This window comes from Lutjanus erythropterus, chromosome 8, assembly GCF_056507025.1.
Source record: "Lutjanus erythropterus isolate fLutEry1 chromosome 8, fLutEry1.hap2, whole genome shotgun sequence".
In the NCBI taxonomy this organism is placed as follows: domain Eukaryota; kingdom Metazoa; phylum Chordata; class Actinopteri; order Lutjaniformes; family Lutjanidae; genus Lutjanus; species Lutjanus erythropterus.
In genome coordinates, this window is record NC_139324.1 from 24,333,376 (window position 1) to 24,347,710 (window position 14,335).

The window sequence follows — 14,335 nt, forward strand, 5'->3', positions numbered from 1 at the left end:
ATAGGTTTAGTATCAGTGAAGGCCTATCTTTGGTGATAGCCAGGGTCGTGTTGAGAGAGACAGGGTTGTTACTTTTGTCTTGCTGTTATTAAAGATATATTTTTGTGCTCATTGTATTTACAGGAAATGTTCACTGTCAGGGTGAGGGAAACACACAGAGGTCTCATCATTCCAGATGTGAATGCTAGAGCAGTCAGGCTCTTTAATATGAGGGACAGTTCGTAAGAGGTGATTGTGTACTAAGGTGAGTTTGAAGAATTAGACCAATTTTATACAACTGTGACATTTAAAATGATAAATAGATTTGGAAGTAACATGGTCATTTGCGTAGAGGACTAACAGAAGCATTAATGACCGTGTTATGCCGGAAATATTAAGCACTTGTGTTGTCAATACTTCAATCCTGTGACCGTGTTTCTTTGCCTGATTGAATCAGACTCATTCACCCAAACATTTAAAAAATAGTTGGTATTGGTTAGAGGACATGTGTATGTTGATAACAATTAAACAGGCTTATTCTAAATAAATGCATTTCTGTGAAAAGAGGGGAATATAAAAAAGTTACACTTTGGTCCCTGTTCTCCCCCACATATTTTCCCTCTTACCTGTAGTGCTATTTATCAGTCTCAATTGTTCTGATGTGAGTTGCTGAGTTTTGGAGATATCACCCGTAGAGATGTATGCCCTCTCTTGAATATAATGGAACTAGATGGGACTCAGCTTGTGGTGCTCAAAGGACCAAGAACTACATGAAAAACTCAACTGCAATGTCTCTTTTCAGAAATCATGACCCAGTTACTCAGAATAATCCAAAAACCTTGTTAAAGCAGTTTAAAGTCGGAATTTTTTCTTTCTACCAAACTACACCTGACAACTGCATCACAGCGCAGAGGGAAGTGTGCATCTACTCATGAACAAGAGGTTACAGGCTCAGGTTAAACCCTTAATGACATGAAAAACATGAACAAACATACAGAATAAATTCTATAGAATATGACTTTACTATCCTCAGAAGGAAAGCATAGAGAATGCTGCTGGGAAATTATGTGGTATCAGATCAGTGCATAGACACGGATACTCAACAATACTAATACCATCATTATCAGGCAGTTTTGGAAGCCAGTGCTTATTCTGGTATTGGAACAACCCTTGTCACTGCTGATAGTTAGGCGTTCATGCAATTAATATTCTAATTTTTTGTCCAGATGTTTTTGTTCTTTAATGAAGCTGTCAATTTAGCAGCAGCTGTATTACATTGTTTTGTTTTTTTTTAAGAGGGAGCAATTACTCAGCTACATCTGCATTTGTATTTAAAGGAGTACAGCCGTTTAATATTGCGCTTCCATAAAGTTTGGGGGCTCATGAGAGAAAGACCAAATCAAAATAGAAGTTTAGCTCATGCACAGTATGGGTTCCAAAACCCTTGATCCTATGTTTCTCATAATGCTACCACCTTTTTATTAGATCCTCTCTGCCTGGCAAATGCTCGTGTCTTTCAAACTCCAAAACTCCAGTGTGTGACTCATGTTTTCTGCTGTAAATTTGCAGTCTGAGATAACCTGGATGACATCAGTGGGGGTTATTTTTTCCAAGACAGAGTCACTTTCAAAAAATATTGTACATATACAGATTAGGCACAGGTAAAATACTCTTTGTGACAAACTCATAATCTCAGAAATCATCAGACCTTTACATTTGTAGTCATAAGTAATGGACAATTCTAATAATTAAAATAAAATTAATTTATACAAACAAGAACTGTAAAAGAAAGAAAGCAAGATAGAAAGAAAAAAGAAAGAAAGCAAAGAGAATAGAGAGATCGCCTGCAATCATCAACTCATCAAAATAAATAAATTTTTATATAAATATTTATGCAAATTTACATACAGATTATAGATATATAAACATATACACCCAGTCATGTGCATGATTAAGTAATTCACCAGAGTATAAATGGATAGGATTGTTTTACATTGTAGTTTCATATGTGGGGTGGTGATACGCATGGTTTACCCATAATATTACAAGAGGACACACACACACACTTACACACATCAGACTATCACAAGCCTCAGAGGAAGAGTGCAACATTAAGGACATGCAATGTGAGAGTGGTCCTCCTCAATATTTAATCAAGATACATTTCAAATCTAACCCAAATGTATAATCATGACATGGGGATTGAATGAATTGGTGTTTAAGCGCACACATTATTAGCTGACCTGATTGTGCGTGTGTGTATGCATGTGTGTGTGTGTCAGTTCCTGTAGTTCTCTGAGAACTGATTTAGACTCTCAAAGTGAAGATGTTTTTGCAAACCGAGAGCAGGCTGTTCAAGGCTGAGGGCTCCGTTTTATGTGTGCACGACAGTTTAAATGTACAAGGACAGAATTATATGTATTGTGTCAGTTAGAGGAGATGCGTCAATAAATGTGTGTTAGCAACAGGGACTCTTTTGCTCACAATTTTCAAAATGCTAAAATGGATGGAAAAGAACAATACTAACAGTAGATTTGGAACCACAAAGAAAATAGGGATGGCATGCATGAAAGTTGTTCGGTTTGCATGTTTTATGCTTAATACTTGTAGAACTTAGGGCTAAAACAGTTTTTTTTTCTCAATTCATGGTCCACAAAATATGATAAAAATAAAAATATCCATCACAGTTTCCCAAAGCCCAAATTGGCGTTTTTAAATTTTGTTTTTTTGGCAGATCAGTGGTTGAAAGCCCAAGGGTTTACAGTCAAAGAAGACTAAGAAAACCAACAAATACTCACATTAAAAAGCTTGATTTTTTTCTTCAAAAATAATAAATGATAATTTCCTATTACTTACTTATTACATTTTATATAGCTCTTCAAAGCGATAGTTTGGATTATTTGAAGTAGGGTACTGTGCAGTACTTATTGATAGTGAGTGTATTACAGGGATGGTGGTTGACATGCCCCTGGTTTGTGTACTGTGTTTAAAGGTAAAGATAAAGGTCAACTTTAATGTAACATATGCAATTATATAGAGTAAAATGTACACTAGGAGCAGTTTATGTTTAGTTTAATTGTACACTATAGAATATTTTCTGCTTTACCTTGCCATCAGACAGTCTTTTCTGACAGAAAACCATCATTATATAACCTGAATGTTGCTCCACAGGCAAAAACAGAAATTTTACGGCACAGAACACATGGGTTTCTTGACTACCTGTGTGTTATTGCGTAACTTTGGTGAAGCCAAACTAACCTTTTAAAATACAAAAGTCACACGATACAAACAAGCTAACAAATCGAAACAGCAGTAGACCAGCTGCTCCTGCAAGGTAAAACTAATAATTTTGCCTATGGAGTTTGATTGGTCGGAGAGAGTGATATTTGGCTTATATAACTGTGGTTTCCTGTTGGGAAAGACTGTCTGATGCCAAGGTAAAGTGGTGAAAATGTTCTAAATATAGCCTCACTTGATATTGATTTTTTTAAGTGGGCTTTTTTTAGGTAGGGAAAATACATTTCGCTGCTGACCATGTTCACAGCAGTCCATTGCTTACCTTTCTACAGTGGTACTCCTGCTGTCTCTCCAAACTGGAAGAGTGCCGACCACCATCTACTATAGGTAATATGTCGACTATGGACAAGAACCTCATATATCCCCACTTAAAATAATTTGAACTATCCCTTTAAGCCTGTGAGAACCTAATTAGTTTTTTTGGTTTGTTTGAAACTTGCCTTAAACTTTGTTTCTTTCTAGGTGTGTTAACATATTGCACATCTCTCTTCACATATCTTATATGGCTGTAGAGCATCAGCAACGTTGAAGCCTTTTATGGCAGTGAGCACTGTGGGATGACACACTGTACGTGGGACAAAATCACAGGATGAGAGCTGCATATTTGTGACTTTTGACAAGCAGGCCATGGCTACGTACGACATGTTTGTGCATGCTAGTAGAGATCAGTGACACACCACAAAGCTCTGTCTCTCTTTCTGTCTCTCTCTCTCTCTCACACACACACATATACACTCCTCCCTCCCTCTCTGGTTCTGTGTGTGCGAGTGTGTGGGTGTGTGCATGTGTGTATGATAAACCCCACTGGTGGAGTAACAGTAGACTGGCAGTATTCCCAGACTGGGTTGCATTAGACATGCACACTAGCAAAGCTCTTCAGGTCGATGTTCTGGCTCTCCAGCGCTGCAACTCTCTGGCATGACTAACTAACGCAGAATACTTTGGAAACAGGAAAACAGAATCCAGATTCTGCCCAATGTTAGATTCAAACAACTGGAGAAAAACTGAATCATATTTATTGCACTGTGACCACTGTGTGTGTGTGTGTGTTTGCCCATCTGTCTGCCTGCCTGCATGCGTGGGTGTGTGTTCATCATTTGTGTGAGTGTGTGTGTGTTTAAGCAGGACACCAACATTGACTGTTCACTTATCATATTACCATCTGCATTATTTAAAGCTTCGATAAACAGTCTTATGCCAGGGAGACACACTGTAGACTCAGAGAGGAGGGATAAGTGGTGGGTTGGAGGTGTGATACATTTTATTGATAAAGACAGAAACTCAGACATTAATTAATATGTAGAATAATTAACATGTAGTGTATTATTCCACATGGTAATTTGTCAGAATTACTGTACTAAGTCCTCTACTGAGCTGTCACTTTCATGTAGGCTTAAAAGAAACTCATTAGCATCATTAACATCGGCTAAACAAACTATACAACTAACATTAAAATGTTGGCTGACTAGTTAGCCAACATTAACATTAGCATTAGGGAACATTAGATATTAGACATTAAGGAATATGATGTTACATTATTGTCTCCTCACAACATCACTGCGCATAATTAACTTGACCTGGTGTTAATGTCAGCTAACATAAGCTAGCTAGTTAACCGTAGCTCTAATTTAGTCAACAAGAAAAGTAGCCAGCTCAGCGTGGCTTTTCAGCCTTTAAAAACTCCTTCAGCTGACACCTGCAAAAATTGAATTTGGGGTGGGTAGTAGAATGAAACCAGATGCTTAGTGTCAAACTCAGCCATTTTTTTTTTACAGTTTTTCCACACTAACAGTATGTTCACGCTACCAGTGATAAAGCACCCGGTTACAAGTTGTTTCTGATGCAAGCTGGCGACACAAAGCCAGAAACTGTCATGCAGCCGTGTATCAGCCGTGAGTGCTCTAATGACATGGTGACAAGTCAACCAATCATATGTTGTTGTGTCATCACTCCCACTTCCCACCTCTCCACAATTCTTGTACTGTGTAAATAAACTTGCTGTAAGCCAGTATCTGGTGTAATTTAACCCCACCCTTTTTTCTTACTGCAGCGTCAACATGGCCATGTTTGTTCACTTTATACATGAGCGCTAAGCAACACTTCATTGGCGACTTTGCAACAATGTAGCCACGCTTTGCTGTTTTGTAGCTATGTCACCAGTAGTGTGAACATACGTTACTAGCAACTATTAACAGCTGTGTAGCTGACGACGCCACAAGATAGCGATGTCAGTATACTATTAGCTCACAGTTTTCAACACAATTAAACTGTTCATTTATATAAAAACGTCATCAATAAAACCTTTAACTTGGAATACATGATAAATATTAGCTGATAAATTTTCAGCTGATATTGGACAGCAGCCATATCATTCTGTGTCAGTATCACCATATATTAGCCAATAAATATCATCTGAAATGTCAGATTTGACAGATTATGTCAAAGCATTTGAATTCTTCAGAAAATGCTCTTTAAAAGTCAAAGAATATGTGTGAAGTTTTTTTTTTTTGATGCACTTTACTAGAAAAACTAACGGAACATTTGAGGAGTGTTCTTTGTTTGTGTTGTCATAGTGATGTCAGTTAGATTTGGTTTGGTCAAAGCCATGGAAGATTATCATCCATCTTTGCTCACTACATCTGAGCCTTTCTTACCCTCAGTTGTGCATAAACTACAGGTTATATAAACTTGTCTTTAAAATACAAAAATGTCAAGTAATAAAAATCATGTAGTTATCGTTTATCAGCTGAAAAAAATCCATGTTGTACATCCCTACCTTTAACAAAACACACAGCTGGCCTCAAAGCAGCAGCTGTGGGAAGACTGGGACGGATGGTGGGATCGGGGGATGGGGGTGTGAACTGTATCATCAGGGCTTGTGTGTTGGCCTGCAGCGGGGTACGCTGGTTGTATTCAGGTTTGTTCATTAACAGGCTGCGAAGAACACCAGGACTGGCTGGGTTATCAAAATACTGAGACAGTGAGCTCACTCACACAGCGGTGAGGTCACTTACTGGAGTGTGGCAGCCTGACCAATCATCAGTCAGCCTATTATCATGGTATGCAGTGTTGCTATGAGTAACAGAGACAAGCACTGCCTCGCGGATCCCTAATGATGGTTGATGCACTGAGATGCTACCACTTGGCTTACACTGTTTCATTGCCTTCTCCTCACTTTCACCACCAGTTCTGCTCTTTTCTCAGCAGTCTTCTGTTTGTAATGGTGTTGCTGGAGCTGAACTCAGATTACAGACATAAAGAATTCAATTATAAGTTTCAACATCATTTCTCCTGCTTTCCTCTCTTCTGTCCTGCCGTCTTTCTCCCCTCCTCCCCGTGTTTACTGTCCCCTGCAGCAGTGTTTTCTGACTCTTCCCCATGGCAGGTGAGTGTAAACAAGCTGGAGGACTGAAACAATGTTAATTAACCGATCATTAACGAGTCAAGGCAGACCCCGGAGATCTAAGCACTTGCCCACCCACCTGCGTCTCACCATTTCACTAACTGGACTGTTAATGACTAATCAGAGGCAAGAGTGATTAGATCGCCTCCTAACGAGAAGGATTTATGATTGCACGGGTCTATTATGCCTATACAGTGTATGGATAAGGCCTTTACAGTGATAGCAGGAATGATAGCAGTTCCTTACTTAAAGGTACAACATGCAACATTTTCTTAAACATAATGTATAGACTCATATGAACATAATTCCTTTCAATCATCACTTATGACCCACTAGAAGTGTGTGGTGTTGTCTGCATCTGCAGAGACTCTGTCCTCTGCTTGTATTTCCTTATTTTCTATTTTCTCTTGAAATTTAAAAATGTTTAGTCTATACACTGAATTTGAAAAAGAGCTTTAATATTTCATCAACAAAAGTGCACATTACAGCTTACATCTACAGCTCAGCTCCTTTTCCTCTAAATTTTGCTCATGGCTAGTCTTGACTTTCACTAGGCTAGCTGTGGATGCCAAATCCAAAATGAGAAAAGTCTCAGAGGGAAATTAAGAATTTAAAAGTTGTAGGTCCAGACAGATTTATTTTTTCTTTTTTGGCCAAAAATGGCTCTTTTGATTGTAAACGTTGCAGACCTGCAGTGTCAGTGACAGTCACGATAAAAAGAAAAACAAACATGAAAGGCTGTATCTGGAGCCACTGTTTGATTTGCCCATTCTGGGGCACTGTAGAAACATGGCAACATGGTGGCCTCGGTGGAAGAGGACCTGAGCTATAGATATAAACAGCTCATAAAACTGACTCTAAAACATTTTGTGCAGCCCCCTAACATGACATGAAATGCATGCATTATATTTTAGGCTAATCATTGATGGTCTGCTTCAACACTTTCACTTTCAGCGGCCTACATTTAACACACTACTCAGCTATTGTGTTACACTGTGCCCAGCTAGAAACAAGAATGTGTCAAATTAAGAATGACAACTTGTATAAAGCTGCTGGCTGCGTGGCAACTAGTAGAACCTCACAAGTGTCGCAGAAATTACATTCCTTAATCAATATCAATACTGTTAGCTGAAGTTAGTGATTTCAGTGGACAGCTCAGCAGTTAAAGGTGAAAGTGAGCTGGAAAAAATGCTGGGTGGTTGAGGAGAAATCGACGTTTCAGGAAAAATGGATAAATTCTTATCGCTGCCTTATCTGCAAACAGGTGAATTCAACAAATTCATGAGTTTTCCTGTAAAGCCCCCAATCATAAGCAGGCTCTCTAGGCACTCAGTAATCAAAACTTTGAGAACCCTTGGTCTTAATGGATTTCATGTCACTTTTCAGGAGCCGCATGAAAAGTTTCAGAGGGCTGCCGTTGGCCTGCGGGCCACACTTTGAGAACTTCTGTAATACAGGCTGTAATAGTAGATAATTAAGGCCGGCTGGAACAAAATTGCACAATGGCGCATCAAAAGAGCAAAACCCAAGCTACTACAGAGGAGAACATGAATACTCAGCTTAAAACACAAAACAACATTGACAGTTGTCCATCACATCCACAGCTGCAGCATTCCAGTCAACCAACAATGTCCGATATCACTGCTCTAAAATAACGACAAAATAGAAACAACAGAGGGAAAATTAAAGATAACAAATCAACCTCATCTTAAGGCGTTAGTCAAACTGCCTTGTTGTTTCGATGCCGCATACTTACATTAAAGTTTTCTCATTTGTTAGTTTTCTTGCTGCAAGCTTTTTTTTTTTTTTTTACATTTTAAACTAAATTAAACTCTTAAGTGCCTCGACAAAATCGACCATTTCAGAAAGAGGTGGGGACATGTCTCCAGCATCCACTGTGTAAATGACACAAATGATGATTTCTAGGAGACGGGGTTCCATGTTTCAGATGTCTGTGAGTTATTAGCAGTTCCACTAAAGAGACATTTCGCCAAGACTTACCTCCACAAGTAAAATGTTACTGACACATTGATGAATCTGTGTTAACAGTCCTATAATGTCATAATATTCAGTCTTTCACCTTTGATCATTTAAGCAAATTTAGCTGACGACATAATTAATGTATAATCACCTGCAAATAAGAATTGTTGTCTTTTCCGTACCTTGGGCTAATCGTCTATGGTCTATTTTAATATTTTCAAGGTTCATATCTGAAGATGTTTGATTTGACAGACAACTTTTAAAGAAGCAGAAGTCTTTTGTCATCAGTTAGTTTCATCCAAGACCAGCAGAATATTCATCTTTTCGTGTATGATAGATCCGGAATCAGTGGCAGTCAATGAGTGAAACAGCTGTAAAAGCCCACTAAGGTTGTAATTGGATGCAACTATTCAACCTATTCATTATGAAAGAGCAACAGCTAATTGGGAAACTCCAACACTTGTCTGATCTGACCAATGGCGTAACTAAATGACTCACTCTCATTCACAGGTTGGCTGTGAATATAATGCAGGCAGCAATTATATTTGTCAGTCCAACATAATTGGGAAAATAATTTAGTAATATATGAATGTAAATTCTAGGAGAGAAGGTTGGAATACTTACACAGTATCTTGTGTAAGAGGTCACAAGCCATAAAGGTTGGCAATCACCGGTTTGTCTATAAACATTAATGATGCACGATAATTGATTTTTTCCTATATCCAATAAGCCAATATTTTTCAAAGTCATTTTGGACAAATGCTGGTATATTTAGATTTTTTCTTCCTAATTACAGGGAACATCAAGTTTCCCTTGTGGTGGAATTGACATATTACAGTGCCTACTCTTATCATGATGGCCCACTGGCAGATACAGACAAAAAAAATGCCATGCTTTTCAAAATGTACACATTTATTTGACAAAACCCTGAGTTGCTGGTGCCTGCTTCTCTTTGTTTTTCACAAATTTATCATAATGATCAGGGTGACGGCTCTTAAGGTGGGAAATTTGTAGTTTGTAAGGTAGAATAAGTGATTTGTTAGTTGCTGCTTATAAACACCACGGAAAAATGGATTGTTGAGTCTCATTCCCAGGTCATCAAATACATTTAGGCTGCTAAAGCATCCACAGCAAAATAATGAGAAAATAAGACGGTACAGGCGGAGGACAGAGTCTCTGAGAATGCAGGCGCCACCACATACTTCTGGTGGGGCATTGGTGATAATTGACAGGGGTTATTTTTGTATGTTGTATTGTTTTTTTTTTTTAGGAAAGTCATGCATAGTTTGCCTTTAAAGAATGCAATTTGGCTCTTCCTCACAGTACTGGCGCTGAGCAGTCATTGCAAATAGCAACTTTGCTGTCCGTTTTGAACACTTCGAAAAAGAAAAAAACCCTCAACACTGCAGACATACTTGCATCAAGTGTGTGCATAATTTATCATCTTATCACCCTGTCATATAGACACTGATATTTTATTTTTAAAGCCTTCATTGGCTGATATTAATAGCAGGGCGATATTTTCATGCATCCCTCATAAAATGCATTGTATTTTATTATCCTATGCGTTTAATGTAACACCTTGAAGGAGCAATATGTAACAACTGTGTGTGGAAAAATGAGTACTGTGGTCCAGATAGCAAGTTGGAGCCATAGACGGTGTATTAAATAGGCTGAAATCCTATTTAATATATGATCTAACGTTGAAGCACCCCTTCGTCCCCAGCCTCAAGGAAGCTACGGCAGGCTGCAGGAACACTGCAGGAGCACGAGACAAGCACAACATTATAATCTGACAATAACAAGCAACAATAAGTAGGCTGATCAGCTGTTTATAACTGTCACTTGTATATCAATGTAAAGTTAAGCCCGTTATCCAGGAAACAAAAGCACATTGCTCAGAAAACACACACTCTGGAGTTGGAGTTCAGTAACTGCCTGTCTCACTACCTGCCAGACTCATTTTGCTCAAATTAACCCTTATAAACATCTCCTCCTTCTAAAAGATTGTTAATGACTTCTTATGATTCGTAAACAGACAGTTACTCACTCAGCAAACATTCGGCATTAATTTGAACTAATTAATGTTCTGATGACATATCATGGTCATTTTATAATTTATTACAGCAAATATATTACAGAAATCTCCTCTAACCTGAAAGGTAGCTAAGGTTGTTGATAAATGTGGTGGCGTAAAAGATGTGATATTTTCCTCTGAATGTTTTGGGAGTAGAAGAAGCAAAAAAAGGAAACGTTCCCATAAAGTCCAAGTAACTCAAAATTGTACTTAAGAACAGTATCTGAGTAAATGTACTTAGTTACTTTCCACCACAGCTCAGGTCTCTCAGGGGCAAGCAGACAGAGATGACAATAGTTGTGAGTGTGTGCGTGAGTGTGAGTGTGTGTGTGTGCGTGTATCCGCCTTCAAACGCCACCCAAAGAGACGAAGAACACCCTGACTCACTGAGCGTATTCTCTTCCTCTCTCTGCTATCTTTGTGTATGAATGCTTACCGAGAGGAAACGATAGATGCAGACATTCCACAACCCATATTCCCCCTCACTCTATCTTGTTGCCATGGGAACCAAAGCAGACGGGAGACAGGTTCATATCGGCCTCCCTCAGGTCTCCAGTCACAGTCTCCTTCCCTCTCTCCCTCTCTCTCTCTCTCTCTCTCTCTCTCTCCCTCTCTCTGTGTGTGCTGTCAGAGCCGGCTGCTCCTGTGTGGGCCACTGATACTCGCTGATTAAAGGAAGTTATAATTTGATTTTCTCAGCAGGCGCCGTTTAATAGAGCAGTTTAACTAAAGCTGTGCCATCCCCAGGGCTTATAGAAGGAGAGGGAGAGAAAGAAAGAGGGAGATATATGGAGAGAGGAAGAGGGAGAGAGTGGGTGAGGGAGAGTCATGCTAATCCCAAACACTGAGCAATCACCCCACCACTAAACTCTCCCACTCACTCTCCCATTCTAATTCTGTTTGCCTATTTTCACGTCTCTCCCCCCTCTCCCTGTCTTCCTCCCTCTGTTTCTCCTGCTCTTCCACCGCCTATTAATCTCTCCTCTCCCTCATTCCTTCCTCCCTCTTTTTAGCGAGGCAAACATGGGAGGGCTGCCTTCTCTATGTACAAGCTAGCTGTATTACTGGCCCATTGTGATAATAGCGTTTAATTATCCTCTCAGCTAAAATCAGCCCCATCACTCTGCTTCTCTTCCCCTTCCCTTACCCCTCCTTCCCCCCACCGCCACCCGTCTGTGGTGTGTCTAATACTTCCCCCCTCTCTCCTCTCCAATGCATCTCTCTTCTTCTCTTCCCTGCCGCCACCACCGCTCCCCCGCCCTGTTCTCCAGCTATTTCAGACCCATTTAGCGGGATAAGCATCTTGAGACAGACAGAGGGGTTTTTGCTCTCTTTCAGAGAGAAGCGAGGAGAGGATATGGAGACTGGCATCCCGGTGCCCGCCTCAGAATACCAAACAGGGGGCCCGGGCATCTTAATATGCAGTGTGGGACAGAGGCTGAGATCAAAGAGAGGCACAGACAGACAGAGAGATGGGTTGGGTGGAGGTGGTGTTGGAGGGAAGGAGGGGGGTATACAGAGAGGAGGCAGAGATGGAGAGAGGTGAGAAAGGGAGGGAGTGAGTCCTCTCATTTCTCCTCATCTGAGCATCCTTTTGCTTCACATCATCATTTCTGCTCCGCTCTCCTGCGTCACTCCCCTGACCCTAAGAAAAATCGACAGCTTAATTACCACACCGTGCAAATCTGCATGCCTGCCCCGTGCATTGATGTGTTTTTGTTCAAATGTGTGGATTTGTTTGTGCGCAGTTGGGGATGATGGGGGGGTGGAGGTGGTTGGATGATGATGGCTGTACCTCTGTGCCACCTACCCAGCCCCTCTATCTCCTCAGTCAATTAAGATCGTGAGTAGCTGTCCCTGAAGCGGTGTAGACAGGCTAAATGAAAAGGCAGTGGATGTGAAATATGAATCATTAGAATACTGCAAGGACGGGCTGGGGGGGGAGAAAGGCAGAAGGGGTGGTGGGGAGATAAGGAGAAAAAGGAATGGAAAGAGAAAGGGAGAGGAAGAATGAGAGAGCAGATAATAAAAGATTAACGTCACGCCTCTCAGAGTGGTGGAATTTAAAAACCCTCCAGATCAAATTATTTATCCCTGTCTATAAAGGCAGAGAGAGGAAGGAAGAGAGGGAAAGATCAGGGAAAGGAGAGGGCTGGTGGAGAGGAACAGAAGGGAAAAATGAGTGAGCAGAGGGAAATGGAGTAGAATGGAAGAATGGCGCGAAGACCTCTCTCACTCTCACTCTCTTTGATGACGGTGCTGACAGCAAAACAAATACGCCGTGTGTGTGTTTGTGTGTCTGCGAGTGTGTGTGTGTGTGTGCGTGTTTGTGTGTCAGTTCTAAGACAGAAAACGAGGGAGAGACAGAGAGAGAAAGTGCAGGCAGATGTCTGCATTCACTCTGTGGGAGGCTCAAGGCTGTTTGCCGAGGACGGAGAGACAAGAGAGGGAAAAGAGAGAAAAAAGAAAGAAAGACGGAGAGAGACAGAGAGGGTAGGATTAAATGAAACCTGTTTCCCTTTGATTCTTCACTAATTTGCAGTGAGATGAAGAGCACAGAGAACAAACCACCTACGCAGCACAGCGCCACACCAAACCACACACACGCGTGCAAACACACACACTTGCCCAACTCTCAATAGAGTTACATTCATCTGTAGTTCACTGCCTCGCGCCCTTCTCACCAATGACATTGACATTTCTCCACATGGACTCTGTAACCCCTGCTTGACTTCAGCTCTCCTCTATTTTTAATTCCCCCACTCATCCTCTCGCGCTCTCTCAACTGTATTTTCCACTTTAACAATTTTCTTTTTTTTTAATTTCCTGAAGTAAAAGAACCATTATACCGTCAAGAATACCAGACCGTGTTGCTCAGCTACACATTGACTAAACACTCGCGCACACACACGCACGCGCGAGCGCAAAGTCCTTCCTCATTAGCCCTGATTCCCCCTGAGTGACATCTTTAACAAAAGGATGCAGCCTCTGCCGCCATGGCAACAGCCTCCTCCATCTCTATGCGGTGCTTCAGACTGTTTACATGATGGGATCTCACTCTCTTCTTCCCTCTCCCTCACTCCAGTCGCTCTCTCCTATCAGCTTCCTGCGCTCGATCACTCCTCACTTCCTCCTTTTTCCTCGTTTCTTACTCTATTTGTCTCTCTCTTGTCACTATTTCCCTTTACTCCTCTGTCTCAAGCTCCTTTTTCTTTCCTTCCCTCCTCTCACATGCCGCTTTGCTGTTGGTCTTATCTTTACTAGGCTAAAGGGTCCTCCACACTGAGAACGATAACTATAGCTATAGAAATATAATTTTAAAAGTCATTCTAATTGAAGGGCAGTGGTGGAATCTGCTGTGGACTGTGCCATCCACTTGAATTATAACAATTTTCAAAACAATATTTTTATAGTTATAGTCATCATTCTCAGTGTGGATGGCCCTTAACGCTGGGTTTCACTAAGAAATGTGAATTTAATCAAAGATAAGTTCTAATTGGAGTATAGCAAAACAATAAAAATAAAAATCCATAAATGAGGTAAGTGATGGAAAACAAAATAAGAATTAATTCAAGATAGAGATGTTTACGTTCATGTAT